Source organism: Melospiza melodia, chromosome 2, assembly GCF_035770615.1.
Source record: "Melospiza melodia melodia isolate bMelMel2 chromosome 2, bMelMel2.pri, whole genome shotgun sequence".
NCBI classification, from domain to species: Eukaryota; Metazoa; Chordata; class Aves; order Passeriformes; family Passerellidae; genus Melospiza; species Melospiza melodia.
The window spans coordinates 133,360,984-133,381,349 of record NC_086195.1 but is presented as its reverse complement, the minus strand read 5'-3'; the positions used below and the strand labels follow the sequence as shown (position 1 = coordinate 133,381,349).

The following is a 20,366-nucleotide window of genomic DNA, read 5'->3' as shown; positions in this document are numbered from 1 at the left end:
TCCCTAATATTCCTGAGTTTCCACAGTCCAGGACAGGAATGGAACATCACAGGTGCAGTTCCTGTTATTTCTATTTCTCAGCATTCTCCCAGGAAGAGCTCAGCCATTATAACACATTATTTTGGATCTGTGGACCTCGGCTGACCTTTCTTCCCCCCACTTCTTTTTAAGCACTGAGTACCTCATGCTCTCTTCCAAGTCCTCACAGCTGTGGTCTGGAGTGTTCACTGTAGGGTCCTTGTTAGTTTCTTAAATATATTGCTTAGAGGGGGAAGGTCAGACCTGAAGTAATAAGAAAAGCACAGAACTAATCCACCAGAGGAAGGCTCCTCTGGTGTTTGGTGGACTCATGAATGTTTGCAGGAAGGAAAAAATCATAATTTCTAAGCACACAAACCTTTTGGTCCAGAACTCACGTTTTTGGCTACTACACTCCTTCCATGAATCCTGGTTTTAATTGTGGCTCTCTATAATTAAATTTATTGAACCCAGACATATAGCAGCCATGATACAACAGGGGCAGACTTCTGATGTCTGAGAAAGCTTTCTGAACATGCATGTTCCTTTCAGTGAGGTGAGATGACAGCAGCCTGCTCAGACCTGCGGCATGCTGTGGGCACTGAGCACTGATGACTTGGTTTACCACCCATGGTTTATCATCCTTTCCATGACAAAGGATGTGGCAACAGATAGGAAACTTTTCCTCTATCTGTAATACAGCTACAGCACTGCCTGAAATATAAATTCCTCCAAGGGTGTTTGTACCAGCCTTTGCTCTCAGCTGTCAGTCTCCGTTCTCACTCAGGGTCTGTGCTTGGGTACAGCAGCCTTTGATATGACCACAGCTAATCAAAAAAGCTGCACAGGTGGGTTTTCAGCCCTTATGAATAAGGAAGTTGGGGTTAGCTTCGAAAAAGCCTCTGAAGGAGGTGAAAAAGGAGGATTTGAAAGCAGGATATCCAGACGCATTAAGTTCTCTTCACCCCCGCGGTGTGGAACACCGTTACCGTGGCACAAAGGGAACACAGGGACTGGCTTTTTTTTCTTTCTTGTTTCCTTTTTTAAAAGAGCTGTTTCATCTCTCTGGATATATAGAATTAGCTGTTCATTTTCCCTCATTTAAATACATCTCAGGAGGAAGGAGAGCGCACACGGCACCACTTCCCAAACGCATCATTTTCCAGCCCTGCTCCTTCGCAGGGGTTTGGTGAGGTCACCCCATTATGCAGCACATTATTTTTAAACACTCCAGCGACTCCTTCCAAAAAGTTCCCTCTTTAATGAAATCTGACACGACAGAGAAGGCAAGGGGAAGTTTTTGCTGGTTGTAGTTATAATCTTAAATTGCTTATCCTGAGTGTGTCAGACAGCAGGGCCACGGGGCCAGCAAGGCTGCAGCCACTGACCTCTGCACCTCGGCTGGACCTTGCCCCGGTCAGCTCCATGGCAGGAGAGCTGGCAGACTTTGAGCCCGGGCTCTGGGGCTGTGAGCAGGGCAACAGCTGCACTTTGCAACACGAACTTTGTACTTCGACACACGGACATTTAATCTCCATAAAAGAGCCTTTGTTTCATTACTTATTAACATCTCCTCCTTGAGTAAAGTTCTTTGTTAATGAGGCTTCAGAGCGTGGTGTGAGGGTTTTTTCCCCACTTTCCTGTGCCCAGAAAATAAAACTCACCACCTACCTTGATAGGATTACATGAAATGTTAGAGTTTAAAAAAAATCAATTTCAGACTTTATACACCTTCTGAATACTGTGGATATTTGCTGTGTGCTCTGTTCTGAGTGATCAGTTCTAATAACCAGAGCTAAATACAGAAATCAGGCAATGTTCTGAGGCCTGTCTTTGCAGAGATCACTTTCTGAGATTATTCCTACAGTAATTCAGCCCACAGCGACATTCAACCTTACTTAATAAATCAGCTAAAAAGATGAAATAGTAGAAGAGTGTCAGCCCATCCACACTAAAAAGCCATACTTTATGACAGTGTCATGAGTTTTATAGTTGCACAGCTTTTTGCTACCAGTTTTACTTTGGAGCGGTGTCAGTGCTTGGGCTTCTGTGTATTTCATCATAAAATATGCTAACACATACAGCCCAGCTAATGTGAAGAGAAGACATTTGCGCCCTGTCCTTCACTAAAATAAATCTTTGATCAGGAACAGAAGCCTACCTAAACATCAAATGGAAACCTCAAGAAAGAGGCCACCTAAGATGCTTTTATCATTTCTGTACCAACAGTAAAAGCTCAAGATGCCTGTATGCATTTACTGTAACAAAACTAAGTGACAGAAAAGTACTGAAAGATCCTGGTAATGCTCCATTATATCTGTGTTGTCATAAAAATATGGAGCAGCAGCAGAAGATTAAGAAAGTAAAGGTGTACTGAACAATTCTTCATCTGCAACTAGAATAAAACAAATAGTTGGAAGTATAATATTTGTTACATCTTGTTAGAAATAAATTATCCACACTTGTCCTTTTTTTCATTACTACCATCTTTTCAACATGAATTTCCTTCCATGCCTGTCTGGTGAGCTTTCTTCTCTTCCTTTTGTTTCTCTTCCATGTGATAGGGGAAGACACCCTCACACACACCTGACCCAGTTTTCTTTCATTTTCATTAACAGTATGATAAAAACGAAAAGGAAATTTCCAACTAGTCTAGCAAGTCAGGTGGGTAAGGAATAAAGGATGTGAAGTGATATCAAAGCACTCCCTTGCATGAGCTGGGCTAGCTGGACTCAGAAGGGATTGGATGAGGATGGTCATCTCCTGCTATTCCATAAGAGTCTCATGACTTTTCTCATTTGGATGTATTTTTTACCCCCCATACACACACCTTCAGGGCACTTCTTTGTCAGCATCATCATTCATCCAATCCCAGAATTTGACTTGGATACTTTGCAGAGAGCGGACTGACAGAAAATGGCACAATTACTTTTATTCTGTCACTACATTTTGGGTAAGAATGCTTTTGCCCGGCTATGACCTGCAGAGCAGCTGGCACAGCTACAACTGCGTTACACCTTATTATTTCCCTCTGTATACCCAGCAAGCTGTGGCTCTCTCCTCCTGGAGGAGCCCCCCCAAGATGAGGCAGGCATTATGCATTCCTCCTCACCTCCGCCCTGGAACTCGGCCCTCCAGTCACACGGGCCCACCATCATGATCATAAGATTGAGCTGCTGCTAAGAATAGGCACAATCTTTGGAAGAGATCCTGCTTTATTCCTGGGTGCAGCCTCTGAATGGTGTTAGACAATAAAACCCTTTAGGCTGGATCCTGGATGGCACCTGCCTGCCCTTTCCATCAGCCCAAGGGTGTCAGACCTCTCCCCACGAGGGCAGGCACGGAGGTCTGTGCCATTTGCTTAGCTAGGGACAGCTGCAGACGTGCACAAGAAACCATCATGTCCCTGGGAACAAAGCAGGAAAGCCTCTGGGAAGCTGCAGTGCCTTTAATTTAAATAAATAAAAATATATAAGCTTGGAAAGAGAGCTGAGAAGAGCGACAAGAATGATTTTGTTCCAGGAAAGAAAAAAAAAAAAAAAAAAAAAACAAGACTCCTTCCACTCCTTCCAGTGAGACACTGAACTGAATGCATTTTGCTTCAAAGAGAAGATTATAATCTTTAAGGGACTAGACAAGAAGAAGATATTTCATAAGACTCTAAATTAGTGGGCAGACACACAACAGAATCCAATATTTGCAAATTCAATCTGAAGATAAAAAGCACGTTTTAAGTATAATTAGCTACTGAGATGAATTGTCAAAAGATGCAGTAAATTCTCCATCACTAAGAAGCTATTTTAATTATTATATGCGTAGTTTCCACTAGAGCCCAGAAGTCTCAGACAACACAAACCCAGTAATCTCTAACTTTATCTAGCATCTAGCACAAGCCACTCCCTCCGTCTGAAAATTGTTCCTGTTGCTAATTCCAATGAGATTATTCTTTTCCCAAGAAATTCAAGGTGGTACAATTATGACAAGTGGATAATTAGGGCATACAACATCAGGTCACGCAGACATTATTTATATAATAGGAGCATTCCTCAGTCCAGTGCTTCCAGAGAAAAAAATAAAAGGCATTCCCTAATGTCCCTAATTCAGGTTAGAAAACCAAAACAACAACAAAACCCCAACCAAACAAAAAAGGACTATTGCATTATATATAAACTTTAAAATATGCAATATTTTGTATAGCAGTGTTATGTGATTTTATCAGTTCCAGAATTCACCACAGAATGACCTAAGTTGGAAGGGACCTTAAAGATCATCTCATTCCAGCCCCCATCCATGGGCAGGGACACCTTCCGCTATCCCAGGTTGCTCAGAGCCCCATCCAACCTGGCCTTGGACATTTCCAGGGATGGGGAATCCTGACCTTCTCTGGGAAATCTGTTCCAGGGCCTCAGCACCTTCACAGTAAAGATTTTTTCCCTAATATCTAATCTATTCTAAACCTGCTCTTTCAATTTGAACCTGTTTTCCCTTGTTCTGTCCCTACATGTTCCTGTATATAGGAATATTTACAGTATTTATGTAAAGAGAAGAAAGGTTTCAGACTGGCACTATCAGGCACTCTACAAATTCCCTCCTGGAACATTTTAGCTTTGTTCTATACCCTAAACAAAAAAACACAGCTAGCAGAACATTATTTCTCTTTTGGTCCTCTAGGAGTTTACATGGGTAGCTCCTATTAACACTAATCAGAGTTAAGGGCAGGAATCCCCCGTGGACAGCCATGTTGTCTGGGGATATGTCCATAATTAATATCTTCTGAGAGTCTAATTTTGAAACAAAAGTAATCAGGCTTAAGATGAGTTATATTAAGAGCAATAAACCTGTGACTGCATGTTTGCCTATATATATATATATGTATATACTGTATCCAATGTCAGACCAGGGTAGTCTGACAAATAGCTCACAAGACAACTTCCAAAAAACAAACTCTATCTTAGCTCAGTTTGGGAGCATGATATCCAAGAAGAGAAAAACACAGTGGGATTTGTCTTCTTTCTGTTTCTTACTCTTTGCAGCACATTGTTATTATAAATGTTAGTGCTCATCATTGTTCCTCTTCACATCACAGTGGCCAAGCTCAGCAAAGCTAACATAATCCTAGCACTTCTGATGTTACAAATTAAAATTAACCATGCAACACCATGGGAATACCTGTAATACCAAAGATGTGGAATGGGGACTCTGCAACAAGTACATGGAGGAGAGAAGAGGAATCTAGATGGCTTGAACATGAGTGGTTTTGCAAGCAAGAGATGCTGTAATGGGACAGGGAATACAAAAGAGAATCATGCCAACAGAACTTGGTTTCAGTATTATTTAGGATTTCTGTCACAGAAAGAGACATTTTCAAGTCTGTGGCTGCTGATGCTCCAGCACAATTGATGCCCAAGTCATACATAATGTATTATATACAACACAGTATATTAACTCAGCTTCAAAGTGTTAATATGTCATGAAACTTAATTCAGATATCACAGATTATGCAAAGGAGGTGGAGATGTGGAGACATACTCTCGTTTCTCAAAGGTGTCAGGCAGACAGCTTTGTGTCCCCAGTCCAGGGGAACACGGCAGCAGCTTGCTCTAGAGCTCTTTCACAAGGTGAGGGTTGTGTGGCTCCTCACCCCAGTGTTTTTGACAAAGAAATCCCATACTGAGGGTAAACCTATGCATTAAACAGAAAAAAGGCAGAAGAAAACAGCCCAGGTTTTGCAGTGTCACAGCTGCTGATGTATTTTACACTACAGATGCAAAAACTGTATAATATAAGCACAGAGGAATTTATGATTTTATTTATCTACAACAACTCCAAGTCCTAACTAGTTCAGTATGGGTAAAATATCCCACTGTACCCTCTGAATGTCCATGAATAAACAGCAGCAATGGAGACAAACTGTTTTCCTGCTCAGATGCTAGGAAAAAAAGACCACAAACTGAATTGGGAATGGAGTAGCACGGAGAATTACCTAGTGCCTCTGTCAGCTGGGAATGGAGCTCACAACAACCCACAGGATTTAAAATGGAGGGAGAGATCTTCTTCCTTTTCCACACACACTGTTTTTGTGAGTCTCTCACTAACTGCTCTCTCCCTGAGGAATTCCATGCTTCACATGCTACTAAAGGAGGCCATGAAACAACACCGACCAAAATTACATTGGAATAGCAGAGGGAAAGCATCCACAAGAAGATTTTGCTCATGGCATGAAGCTTTCAAAATCCCCTTTGGAGTCACTGCAGCTGAGGGAAGAGGAATGTGATCTAAGACTAAATGTGAAGTTTAGCTCCTGACACTGCCATATTATTTTTGCATGAACTTGGGCCCTGACACTTTTAAAAACAAGTGGGAAGAGATATATTAATTGTCTCTGTGTCACTTCATCTGTGGAAAAGGGAAAACAGATGAAAATTTTCTGCCTAAAGAGATAATATAGGTAGATAACATTAAGCATTGAAATATTAAGATATTCTGGACACTAATTAAGTCTTTAATACAGACTGTCCATCTATCAACTTTCTGGGTGTTTAACTTCAGGTTACAGAATGCAATTAGAAAATGCTCTAATGCAAAATACTTAATTATTTTATTCAGAAATTCTATAGGACTCCTATTATTTGAAGAAAGAATTCAAAATATAAACCAAAGGTGGATAAATAAGTATATTTTTCTTTGTTAGAAAAAAAATTCCACCTATTTTTAATTTAAAGGCAACTCTGTCTCAGAAGCCACACATGCACACAAGAACCCAAATCAAAAAATCCCCTTTTTAACTCTTGAAACTTTGAGGAATCTACTTTAAGCAAATGAATTGGGGGAGTTTAAGCCTCCATGATTATCTAGGTTATGGCTTTTTTGCATTGTCTGTACTAAGCCAAGAGGAAAAAGAGATGCTTTCATTATTCAGACTTAATGAACACACTCAATTTAGACCAGCTAGACAATCCAGTGTGTTTGGAAACAAAGAAAACTAAACTAGGAAAACACATGAAGTGCAGGATTCCCTGGAAGAGAAGCCAGCTTGCAGGGCTGCCCATAGCCCTGTACAGACACTGAAGCAGGGCATATCCCTCCTCAGGGACCACTCTGGGGAGGATGGGGAGAAATTAAACAAAGCAAGTCTGCAGGAGAGGGTCCACACACATAATAGAGAAACCTTGCTGAGAGGTTCAACTTTCATTAAGTACTGAGACGTTGAGGAAGCTGCATTCTGTATACTTCCACAATTTAGTAAATATGCTCCTTCTACAAGATCAACAACTGATGCTACCAATCCCCCAAAATAACAACTCCTTGAACATTTGCTCAAGAAAACACCATTCATGGTGGCTGATAAACAATTTGGAGTCTGTTAAGCCATCCTGTGACAAATCACACCACCAATGTAGAGCTAAACGCTTTTTGTAAATAACAAAACAATAAAATAGATGACCAAGTCATATTTGACCATCACCTTCTCCCTTAACTACTTCGGGGGGAATCCAGCCTGCACTCACCAACTTAATTCTGTCCCATTCCGTGGTGGCAGAAGCTCCAGGCTCTCCGCATCTCCTCTTGGCCAAGTTGGAGCATCGTGATGTCTCTCAGGTGCTCCTCATGAGGGCTCACTTCCTACTTTCTCCTCTAATGGCAAATCTTATTCAGGAGCTCCTGCCAAATATGGCTGTGAAGGTTTAGTTTTCCCATCCCCTGTTTTCTGCAATTAAACTTAGGATGTAATGGAGGACTTAGGATGTGTAATTAAGGCTTAGGTTGTAATAAAAGGGACGCTCACTCTTTTGTTTAAATTCTCTACCTTACTGTGGCTGCTTTAAATTTGTATTTCTATCATTCTCTAATTAGTATCTCTCTTCAGTCTTTAGGCTGGCTTTTCCTGTTTATAAGACTGTGGTAAAACATCATAAATCATTTAACCTAGAAAAAAAGTGATCATACCAACAGCTTATCAAAGCTCCAATTATCAATTTGCTCTCAATACTACCTGGAAAATACAGACAACAACAACTCCAACAGAAAATGAATGTGAGAAAGGGGTTACATTAATGATTTAAACTCTTCTTCCTACACAGACAGCACAACTTCTGGGGACTTCCTCCCAGTAAATAAAAATATCTCTGTGAAGATAATTGGTTCAGGTGTGGCAGCAGTCTGGAAGGTGGTTCACCTGGAATCACTTCAGGTATTCACCCACCACCAAACAACATGAACATATTTTTCCCATCTCTCATCCTTGTTTCAGCAAGCATCCTACCATGCAGGCAAAGGCAAAAGCACCAACACAGCAGGCTCACCAGGACTAAGAGCAACCCATTAAAATAGGTATAAAAGTCAGAAGAGTGGCAATGAAGAACTCATAGGAGTTCATTTCCCTCCAATTCCTCTGTCCATCCATTTTCACACATCCTTCTCCCCATTCCTCTGGGACAGCTCTTCAGGTTCTGCTCTAGTTTATGAAGAGCCTAGGTCAGTTCCCCCAGGATCAGAAACTGTGAAAGGAAAAAAAGCTGCAAAGCAAGTCAGTCATCAGCTCCACAACAGCACCCTGCAAAACACTAATTCCTCCTCCACCCTTTGTTTCAGTCCCACAACACTCATATTCTGCACTTGCATGCACTCCTTTATGTGAAAACAATTACAACACATAAAAACGCTCTTTTTCCATTTAAAATCCACACACTTTCAAATTCTGTCCTCTTCTGCAACAAGGAAAGTGTGTGAAGCTAGCTACATGCTAAAATGGGCTTTTGGTTCAAAATAACCCAAACATAGCATGTATGGTTTCAATGTTGGGATAAGTCAGTCAGCAAGGCATTAAGCACTGCTCAATGAAACCAGTCACAGCAGAGCTCTGACAGGTGTTCCCAATAGATTACACAAAAAAAAAAAAAAATCAAAAAATCACCATTGACTTCTGCACTGTTAGATGAGACTCAGTTCTCTGAGGCTGGGCCACGCAGTAAAGAATCCATTCTGCAGCTTTGATCCTGCATTCCAGCCCCTGCCAACAAATCCACTTCGAAGGTACTCCTAATGTTCCAAGTCCTGAGAAGCTTTAGTCTGTATTAATTAATTAAAAAAGGGAAAAAAATTAAACAGATATCCATGTGCCTTAGGGCGATACTCAGCCTGATCCCTCTGACAGCTTTCCTGATGGCTTTGAAATTTATTATCTTCTGCAAGAGCAGGAGCTTTGTGACAACTTTCAAAAGGAAGCTTCTGCCTTCAACACAGGAACTGTATTTGCTTCAGTGGCAGATCAAGGTCTCCATGTGGTACAGAATAGCAATTACCCCCTGAACATAACAAATAGGCCAGAAATCACATAGGAAAAAAAGGATATGCAAAGTCAGAAGCTAGTCAAAACTCATCTCAGAAAGCCTTTTCTGAGCAAAAGTTCATGGGAGAGGGGAAGAGAGAATTAAAACAAGTCTGGCTGCACATCTTGAACTTGAAGAAATCCAAAGACTTTTGAACCAAACAGAGTAATTTACCTATAGAGGCTGAGTTCTTGTTTGTACAATGACTGGATGGGGGAAGAACAGAAAACTCCTGCTAAAAATTTCTTCTCCTGGGCCAACTGGACCTAAAAGGATCTAAAAGAAACAGGATGCCTGCTCTAAGGAAAGCCATTACTGCAAAAGTTCTACCAACCTGTAGACTTAGGAGAGCTGTTACCCCATTTACAGGTGCTAGACCAGAACACTGGGCATGGACTCCTTTGTAAACCTGCTACAAGAATTGCCCCTTTAGCAAGGTACAGGCTCTAAGCCCCACACAGACAACAAAACAGACACCAAAACCATGGCAAAACTTCCCAGAAGTTTTCATTTTCCAGTGGAGGAGGTGAATTAGATGAAGTCAACCCTGAGCATGTCTCTATATGAACCTGCTTACCTGCCTGCCTTCTACCTGAGCTGCAGCACCAGCTGTGGGCTTTGCACCTCCCAGTGTGTCTCTGTCAGTGAGGATGGGTGGATCACTGTGGCAGCCTTCTCCCTCTGCCCATCATCCTTTCCAAAACACAGGAAACAGCTGTCAGGTCAGTCCTGAAAGTTGGTTAATAATTACACAGACTAATTATTAGCCTTTCATCTTAAGAATTAGCATTTCAAAACTGTTTTATTAATCAGTCTTGTTACAGGTACGGACCATTGTAAGCTTTGGATTTTTTTTTTTAAATGCTTTTAGAGTCTTATTTTCATTATTAAATCACCATTGAGGTTTCCAGAGGTGCTATTACAGAGCTTATAATAGCTTGACACCCTCCACCCCTCTTTCAATTCCAATTCACTGTCTAGGTGAATGACTATCTAAAATTATCAGCATACTCTCCAGATATCACTATCTAGAATAATCTGGCTCCTAATGCTTAGCTGATACAGTAATAATATACCTAATTTTTAACTTTCATCGTAGGGTTCCCCTGGGATAGAGTAGAAGGAAGACTGATTTATTATTAATATTATAAATAATTAAAATTAATGAAATGCATGAAAAGTGGAAAGTGTGAACCAAAGGAAGAACTAGCACACAAGCCTTAATGTAAATTAGTGGCTCTGTGTCTGTACAGTACCAGTCTGTGCTCCTTTACATCCCTGCAAAGCATGCATAAAATCTTACTAGAACAAAGTGAGATAATTTCCCACTCATTTTCCACACATAGAAGTATCCACAGAAGGTGCAAGGCAGGGGAGAGAGTGGTCAGTCAATCGTGTTTTAATTTACAGCTATTTTTGTCTGAGCCCTGAATGGCCTGCCAATTATGAACAGTACCAGCTGGGCTGTCAGGAGAGCAGCCTAAGAAGGACACACAGAAAAGGAAAACAATCATAATGTAAAAATGAGGAGCAGGAGAAAAGTTTGGAGTGGGGAAGACCCGATAGGAAGCCCAGCTCTGGTTTTTCAATGCTTCACTACAGTCCTGTCTTCCACAAGCCCCCAAATAAAACCATGAGAATGATCATCACCCTTATCTGGACATAAACCCATAACACAGCTAGGACTATATTTTTGACCTCTTGGGGCATAATCCAGATACCTACTAGTTATAAAAAATTGTGACTTTTCTGCGCTTAAACAAGCAGCAAAAATAAGAATTTCAAATGATGAGAAAGATGAGAATGTTTCAATGGATCTTCCTTCCATTTTTCAAATAAGTAACAAAAACTCACTACCTTATTTTTCAGTTTTTTTCTTGTTTTTTTTTTTTTTTTTTTTTCTAAACACAATAAATTTACAGGAGTTTTAAATGAAATTATTAAAAAGAAAAAAAATTGACACTGAGCAAAATGGAAGCCCTACTGTTTCAAGAACCTCTTTGCCCAGACTCTCTTGCAGGGACAACACAGAAAATAATTTTTCTAAACAAAACCTTATGAATGCTTACCAGCAGAGTCATGTCTGAGCAGCTATTGAGGCAACGAGGAATAAGCATGGGCATTAAAATACGATTTTATTCCACTGCTATTAGGATGCCAGTGCTGGACCACACTTATGTATATATAGAAATGTTGCATTTGGCAAAGGAGCAGTTTTGGAAGCTGATCTGATTTTCATGACTGCTCTTCTCTGTGGAAAAAAAAATTAAGATATTTACCCCACTCTTTATTGTAATCTGCTTATTTGTGGATGCAGATCAGTTCAAAAAGGAGAAATATATTTATGCTCATGCACTTCACTGTACATCAGCATCACGCTGACAAATTCTCCAGTATCCTCCCCTCCACTCCTTTCCACAGCCTTGTAGGAGAGGCAAGGCAGACAAGACAGTCTGAAAAGCCAGCAGGCCATAACTCCTCTCCTCCAGACAAGTGACAATTAATCACCTTTGCCAGCGAGGCAGGTAGCTCTTGTCCTTCAATATTAGAAGGAAACATAAAGCTCCTTTCTCTGAGCACTGATTGTCCAGTTGATACTGGAGCTCTCAGGAGCAGCTACTGATGCTGAAAAACAAGCTAACCCAAACCCTAAATATGCCACTCTTCTGCTGTTTTATTCATCCTTATTTTTCAAGGAAGCAATGAAAGAACAACCAGCAGTTGGGGTACAATGCTTATCTCCATTTTTCCCCACAAGGCCATGAAGTTGCTCCTCCCTTGACAGTGGTTCAAGGCCCTGGGGGTCATTCTGGCTCTGACCAGCCCTGCTCAAAGGGAGCCAGCCCCACTCGTGTCTGAAGGAAAAGTCACAACACTATCAAATATGTCTCCTCTGTGGGACTAAGTAAAGGATTATAGGATTATTCCTCTTTTTTTTTGGTTTTGCTCTCAAGCAACTAACCTTTCTGTTTTAGTTTTCCCCATATAAGCGTAACTCATTGATTAATTCTGAAAATTACATAATGCTTTTGAAGTGCAAAGAGAGACCAAAGAGCATATCCAAAATCTGGGACAGCCATAGCTCATCTGTTTCTTATGCTTTCCTAGCATAGGTTTTATTTCCAAGTGAATCAGTCACATTTCAGTGAGTGTAAGAGATATTTTTGTAACCCTTCCAAAAACCCTTCTCCACTAAGATGAAATTATGTCCCCCTCGGAGGGGGGAGGGAAGACAGATAAAATTTCAGGACACCATACAAAAATGTTAAGATTATCTGTGGAATCCCTCCTTCAGTCACTCAGCAGCATCCAAGCACTTAGAAACCCACCTCCTTGGAAAAAAAGACAAGAGTTTTATTTTAGTTGCTGAAGATTATTTAACCCAGAATTGCTGAATTAAAAAGAATCCAAACTTTTACATGGCAACTTGATCCCCAGGTTGATGGAGCCCTGTGACTGTGTTCACAGGGGTCTGAGGATGAGGGAAGAGATGAGGATCTGACTCCATGTTTCAGAAGGCTTGATTTATTATTTTATAATATATATTATATTAAAACTATACTAAAAGAATAGAAGAAAGGGTTTCATCAGAAGGCTAGCAAAGAATAGAAAAAGAAAGAATGAATAACAAAGGCTTGTGTCTTGGACAGAGAGTCTGAGCCAGCTGACTGTGATTGGCCATTAATTAGGAACAACTCTATGAGACCAATCACAGATGCACCTGTTGCATTCCACAGCAGCAGATAATCAATGTTTGCATTTTGTTCCTGAGGCCTCTCAGCTTCTCAGGAGGAAAAATCCTAAGGAAAGGATTTTTCATAAAGGATGTCTGTGACAGCCCCTTGTTGGCTTTGCTAACTCGAGTGTAATCCCAGTGAAAGAGGAGAACTGCAGCAAGGACGCGTGAAACGAGGAGCCCCGTTTGTTCTAGAGGTACCCTCATCTCACTTTCACACAGGCCCCAGCCTCCTGTGGACCCAAAAGCTGATGAAAGGAACACTTCAAGCTTGTAAGCCACAAGTGTAGGCAGAAATGGGTGATGACTGGGGCATGTCAATAATGTCACACTGCTGGAAGGCTGCCCAGTACATGGTGAACAGCTGCTCTGCCAATGACTAATCACACAGGAGGAGGGAGATCAAAAAATTCTCCATTTTCAGAGAGGAGGGTACTGTTCCTCCTGATGTCACCTCTCGTAATGAGCTTATCTTTGTCCTTCCAGGTCCATATGGTAATAGCCCAGCCACAACATTTACAGCAACAACACTCCATGCACCTAAGTGTGAACAGCAAGTGTGACAGTGTTTTGCCTTCAAAAAGTTGTTTGTCAATACTGCTGCACTCCAGGTGTAGAAGGATCAGTGATCAGTGAATTAATTTCAGAAATTTTTGAAAACAAAAGCAATTTATAAGAGCAGTTTACAAGTGTTTTTCTTACAGTTACAGAGAAGAATACAATGATGTTGCTAAATTCTAACAAACCCAACTCAAAGTTTGGTGCTTTGTCTATTGAAATGATCACTTCAGTAAAGGAATCACAAAAGCCTAGAGCCAAAGAGGCCCCAAGGTAATAGAAACCAAGACACAAGATACATCAATTTGGAGGTACCTCACATGTGCAACCACAAATTCTGAGAGAAAATAAAAAATTTAAAAATTCAGAATAAAATGCATGAAAGTAATTTTCTTTTATTTAGAAATCTCGAGTTAGTCCATGTAAATGCAAAGCTATTTCCCAGATGCTTAAAGATGATAGCAGGCAGGATAACATCCATAAAGGAAGACAGAATACAGCTTTCATCATCTCAAGTGTTTGAAAGCCCAGCCCTTGCCAGGACAAAATGTCTGGTGTTTGCCTCTAACCATGCCAGTCATCCTGTTTGTGAGGATTGCAGTGATAAACAATTCCCTGGGGTATACTGTAATTCTGCAGCACTGATGAGCCCAATATCAATGCCTGTGTTAAGGGCAAGTTCAAAGACTCTTCAGTGTTTGCTTGATAAGCCTCTCACAGAGGTCATTAACTAGGACAGCTCGAGTACTGCACTCTTCATGCAAATTTTCTGCATTTCTTTCTTGGTTTTGTTTTTTGTTTTAAATATTTTTATCATCAAGATCCCATTTCAGGGAACCTTCCCCTGCTGCCTAGGATAACCTAAAGGGAAAGGCACACATGTAGCTGAAGCTGACACACACATACTATAGCCTGTGAGTCTAAAGCATGGTTTTGGTTAAAAACTCTTACCACACATGAGACCCAGAAAGGTTTTAACTGGGTGAAGCATAAGGCTCTTACAGGACTGAAGACAAGACAGGAATGTAGTGGAAAACATTTGCAAGGCTTAGATCCAGTAAGGAAGTTATTACAGGAGATGCTTAGGGTAGCTCCTAGTGATTCTCATCTCTAGTACTTGAACATTAGAAGTAAACAAAACCAACCAGATGAGAGCCTTGGTGGTACCTCATTCTCCAGAGCTAACTGCTGCTGTTTAACCCTCTCAAATCATCAGTGGTGGGGTGGTGTCCTCCTGGCCCTGCCCATGGCAGACCATGGGGGTGACCAGGCTGAGCCCCAGGGATGCAGTGCTGCACAAAGCATCCATCAGGACTGCTCTAGCTGTCACAGTCAGTGTGGGACAGCTGCTCCTCAGCCAGCTCCTTCCAGCAAGCCATCTACAGAGTCTGAAGCAGCTCCAGAAGAGCTCCTCACTGACACAGGAGTGCTGTCCTACCACACCAGCAGTTTTCACTCAATGGAACAACAAGACAGAAGCAGCTGCCACTATCAATGGACCATTCCCAAAAAGCTGCTCCAGTAAAAGTCTCAACTGCATCCATGCAAGGTGTCTGCTGGTCAGACAGCACCAATTCCCCTAGCCTAGAGCAGGACAGGCCTGCCTCAGTCTCGCATAGCTCTACAGATCTGAATAAATGGCAGCTTTGTAAGGGATGAAATGCTGTCTAACGCAGGGCCCAGAGTCTCCAGCAAAGATTTTTAAGCAGCTCTAAGACCCAGAAGCAACCAGAGTTGCCTGAGGCCATCAGAGGCATCAGACACAGATTATTCATCATGAGAAGTCTCAGAGAGTCCCTGTCTATCTCTGAAGGGTTCTTGTTGGCTGTTCCCCAGCCCTGTGGAGCAGAGACAGGAGCAGGATCCAGAGGTGCCATGAGTCAGAACCACCAGGAGAAAGAGCTACCTGAGAGGCTGCTCTAAACAGGAAAAACAAAAGCTAGATCCTGAAAGATTTCATAGCCAGCCTTTCAGTTTTATAGCAGAAATTCATTCAAGCAGGGGGACAATTCAGCTGACCAAACCAGCAGGATATTAATTTCTTAATCGGCAGAGAGATTAAGAAACTCAGCTGGGTGGGCATCTCCCTCCTCCACAGCAGTGGAGGGGTGGTGGCAGTGGGAGTACCCAGGATGGCTCTGAAGAGCCTCATCAGCATCCATGTATTGCCAAAAAAATTTCAGCTTTAGGAGTCCTGTCAGGACACACACAGAGCTCCGGTCCCAGAGGAAAGACCAAGTAGAAATCTCTCTTTTCTTTTTCCCATCAACAGCTTCCTCCTTCCCCAAGTCTAACTGCTGAATAACCAGCCAGAGAAAATGGATCAGGCCTCACACACAAACGCTTTTCGTCTCAGAAGATCCCACTTGGGCAATGTCATCAAGTACCAAGGTTTTGACATGAAACTTTACCTTCCTGGTATCACTTGTATCACAGCCAGGGTGATATTCAGGGAGAAGAAATACACATTGTACAGATATGTACATATGGGGGATGAAGTTATTAACTGTGAGGCTGGTGTTGTTTTGCTGTTTGTTTTTAATTTAAGCTGATTTTTGCGGTGCCAACTCCACTTAAAAAAAACTTGCTTGAGTGTATAAATGATGGACAAAAAGCTCTTTCAAACACCTACTCTGAGCAATGTTTAGCTTAGCTCATTGTTAAGTACTCCGGAAGTTTAAGTTTATGTAGATAGTCAATATAAAATTTAGTGATGTCAGCCTTGTTCATTTATCCAAATATCCCCAGTCCTGTGAGCCTCAGATGTTCCCTTACAGGAAGAAGAATGAAAACAAAGGGGGAAAAGGAGAGGAAGGGAAAACCATCCTGATACACATTTCTCTCTAGACTTCCCAACAGATACTCCTCAGAGAGGGGCTGGCCAAGCCTGAATACTGGAACAGGCAAATATTTATATATTTATATATATTTATGCATTTATTTATAATTAGGATTACAAACATTCTGACTGAAAGGGATCCAAAAGGATCATCAAACCCAACTCTTAAGTGAATGAACACACAGGGATGAAACCCATCACCTTGGCATTATCAGCACCAGGCTCTGACCAGATCAGCTATGGAAGCTTAGCAGACATCAGAAAATATGGATCCAAAGGAACAACACATCCACCCTGAAAAGCAGCATTTTGACCACCCTTAAAGCTGTGGAATATTTTTAAATTCACAAAATTTTCCACTGTGTGCATATTTTGAGGTCTCAAAATGTAATACGATGTTTCCCATTTCTAAAGAAATATAAACAACAATGAAAGCTTAACAATTTGGGAAAAAAATACATTGCCAAAATTGAAGCACAGCAAATCAGCTTCCCTGGATTTTACTGGTGGGTGGATGAAAAGAATTGAGAGGAGACATGCAGTTGATTTTTATTTTTCTCCCCTGCCCTTTCAGCTAATGCTGTAAAAGAAACCTTTTTTTTTTTTTTTAAATCTCCACAACTCTTACACAATAGGGAAAAAAAAAAAAAAAGAACACAACCAAATCAATCACCCTCCAGCTGATACCAGTGCAGAATGAAATCCATTCAGAGATCTCCTGGAAGCTGAACAACCCTTCTGAGCTGCAGCAAATCAAGTGTGGTGATAAAGGGGCCGCTCTCCCTTCCTCCCTCCATGACAAACAGAGGCACAGGTTATCAGCTCCAGCATAGGCAGAGCAGCTGGAATTAAGCAAGTCAGGTTTTATTATCAGTCCACCTTCCCAAGCAAGTCACTTCATACAACTGCCTGCACAGGTGCTCCTATTCATTTGTCTGCCTTGCAAAATAACTTCCAGTTTTCCAGAGCAGTTTCAATGAGGATTTGACAGAACCTCATTTTGCAGTTATAGAAATACTGTCTGATCAAGTCCTGTACATGTATGGATGGTAGGGCAGGGAAAAGATAATGCTCCTCCCTTTCCTGCAGAGGGAAATTTTCTGTGTTAATTTATTGGACACAAGAAGATTCAGACATTTAACACAAAGCTACAGGAAATCAATTTCATCACTTCTGCTCATTATGGCACTGCTCTTTTTTCCTACAGTTGTGAGATCCCAAAAATTACAGAATCTCAGGCAAACAAAGATGCATTTTGCACTGTATCAGCACTGTTTTTTTATATAAAATACCAACTTTGGAATACTTAAGTAACTGGGGTGACACAGTAATTTAACAAATCTGCAATGAAAGCACATATACCTGATGAAATTAGAGAAGGGTCCAACAACAAAATCTCTACTCAGATTTTATGCCTCCAACTGCTTCTATGTATGTTCTTATCAGGGATTTGGCTTAGAACAATCTTTGCTGTACATATAGGATATCAGAGGGAATGATTGTGGAATATAAATCAAAATTATGACAGTCACATCTCTGGCAGGTGTCACTTGTCATTTGCCAAAATGTTTCCCTAAAACTGCACAAATTTTTATTCTGAGTCAAGATTTTGGTGTGTAAAATGAAAACTACGGCTTTTATTAGGTGTTTAGCCTCTAAGTTAAGAGTGTTTTACTGGGTCTCTGAATATATTGTAAGTAGGAAAAAACAAGCAGAAGTATATGCTTCTAAAATTTGAGTTTGCAGTTCAATAAAAGAATCACATTTCTCAACAAAATTGTGAATATTGGGCTACAAATTATCACAGAAAGTCACATTTCTTTTTATTCTCTCTGCAGGTTACTGGGTGAAAAACTATTTGATTTTTGTTTTCTAACAATAATTGTATTTTGTCTGTTGAAAAAAAACCCAAGCTCTTTTAGCTAAACACGAGGTTATCTAACCATCCTTTATTTGGGGCAATCAGCCATCACAAAACAATTCCTGGGAGTAAACACCATAGTTAGAGACATGCAAACAAATGCTAGCATTATAAATGATAGCAGCACACATGAAAGAGAAAAAAAAAATCAAAGGCATTACTACATGAAGCAAATCTGTATTATGCCTCCCACTGAGCTGTAATATTTTCCCTATACTCTGCTTTGGGGGGTTGGTGTTTGTTTGTATGTTTTTCTTGTTTGGGTTTGTTTTTTTGGGCTTGTTTTTTAAGCAAAACTATGTGTATCAACAGGGTAAATCAGGTAAAACCATTATTTTATTTTAAGTTTCAGAAATGACAGAGTTTTGTTTCTACCTCTCTTCCAGCATGTCAGTGTAATAAGTCTCTCAACAGAGATATCAAGAAGATTTAATAGAATTTCATATAAAAAAATCTCCACACAACAAAAAACCAGTGCCACAGACACATTTTAAGATTTTGTCAAGTGGTTTAAATTCTAGAAAACAACCAACCAAACAACCAACCAGTGCCATAAAATCAAGTGTAACTTTCCTATTAATTTGTTGCCTTTGTGTGTACAGTCAGTGACAGCCTTAGGCTGTGGGAATGGGCATTAATCTGCTACAGGCAATGAAGCAATGCTGATCTGCACCAGTATTTGATTTGGCCAAATATCTGAAAAAGACAATTACTACCGCCAAACAAGAGGTCTCTCTGCTGAAAGGAAGGGATCCTGTTGAAAAGTTACTAGCTGGGCAGCATGTCATTTCTAAGTTTTATGCATGAATCAGCCTCAGGGAAGGTTCACAAATATACCCTTAATTAAATGTTTTTCCATTATTCCACCAGCCTAAAAAACATAAAGAGAGGAATTAATTACATAGGGACAGCCCTTGAATCCATTAGTTGTTAGGGATGTCCTGTGTATCAAAGACTAGATACAATATGTAAAATAGGATTAATATCATTAAAGCTCAGAGTAATTTCAGCTACTGGTAAAAGTTAAGCAAAATAATAAAAGAGCACACTCCCTGAGAAATGTAAATTGATTTGCTTTCTGAAAGACTGGTGTGAGCCTACATGTAATCAATCAGCTCAGTGCTAGAGCTGCACTGTCAGAGGAGTAGGGGCAGATTTACTGCAGAAAGGCACTGACAAGGAGCTGTGACCATGACACCAAGATGCTCCAGGAGCTCCTTTCCCCACGTATGGCCTCCATCAATTAAAACCACAATTAACCAAAAACATCAATAACAAAGTAACACTCCTGAAAATGCAGCAGGGAAGTGGAACATGAAGTGGATGCAGTAAAACAGAATCCCTCTGCAGCCAGGCACAGCAGCCCCATAACAGCTACAGAGTACCAGGGACTGCACTGCTGTAATTCACCTGTCCCTCCCTTGCTCTTTACACTGTCTTTATGTATTGGTGTAAGCTATATATCCATCATATATGGGAGAAATGTGGGTTTCTGGGCATGGGATAATCTATTTTATTGTATGCTCTTATGTTCTCCAGTTTCTTCTTCCCACATGTGTTTTTCTTGGCTCTGTGTGCACAACATCTGCATATTTGGGGACACCAATTTGAAACAAGGGAGAAGTATTCCTTACTTTTCTCATAAATCACTCTTCAGACTCCAGAAATTCAGATAATTAGGCCACAATATCAGGGTTTTGTTCATAACAAAACAAATCAGCATTATTTCCCTAGTGGTTATTCCCCCCTCTACCTAGAAAACCAACCAGATAAGTGCACTTAGAAATCCAATTGTTTATATCTACTTCTGCCCCATAAATTAGCGTCCAGCCTTTTATACAGCTCATTTCATGCCCTATTCATTACCACTTTCTGGACTGGAGAGAACACAAACAAACAACAGGAATTACAGTTTAAAACAAAAGGAATGGAAATACTTTGTGGTCCACAGAGAGGATGGCAGGA

The 20,366-nt window shown here is 40.7% G+C and overlaps 1 protein-coding gene across 10 annotated transcripts in view; it reads right to left on the bottom strand.

The window, feature by feature from the left end:
* NRIP1 (nuclear receptor interacting protein 1) overlaps positions 1–20,366 on the bottom strand; it is a 141,327-nt gene that overhangs the window by 96,214 nt on the left and 24,747 nt on the right. For 2 of the 10 annotated variants that reach the window (XM_063150040.1, XM_063150044.1), the window contains exon 2: positions 9,925–10,076. The exons of 3 other annotated variants lie outside the window; for them this stretch is intronic. The gene's annotated coding sequence lies outside the window, so the exon portion shown is untranslated. Of the gene's footprint in view, positions 1–5,187; positions 5,255–7,526; positions 7,870–8,321; positions 8,535–8,932; positions 9,088–9,924; positions 10,077–20,366 lie in introns of those variants that run through there. 5 more of the 10 variants (XM_063150042.1, XM_063150039.1, XM_063150037.1 and 2 more) reach the window with 4 other exon arrangements.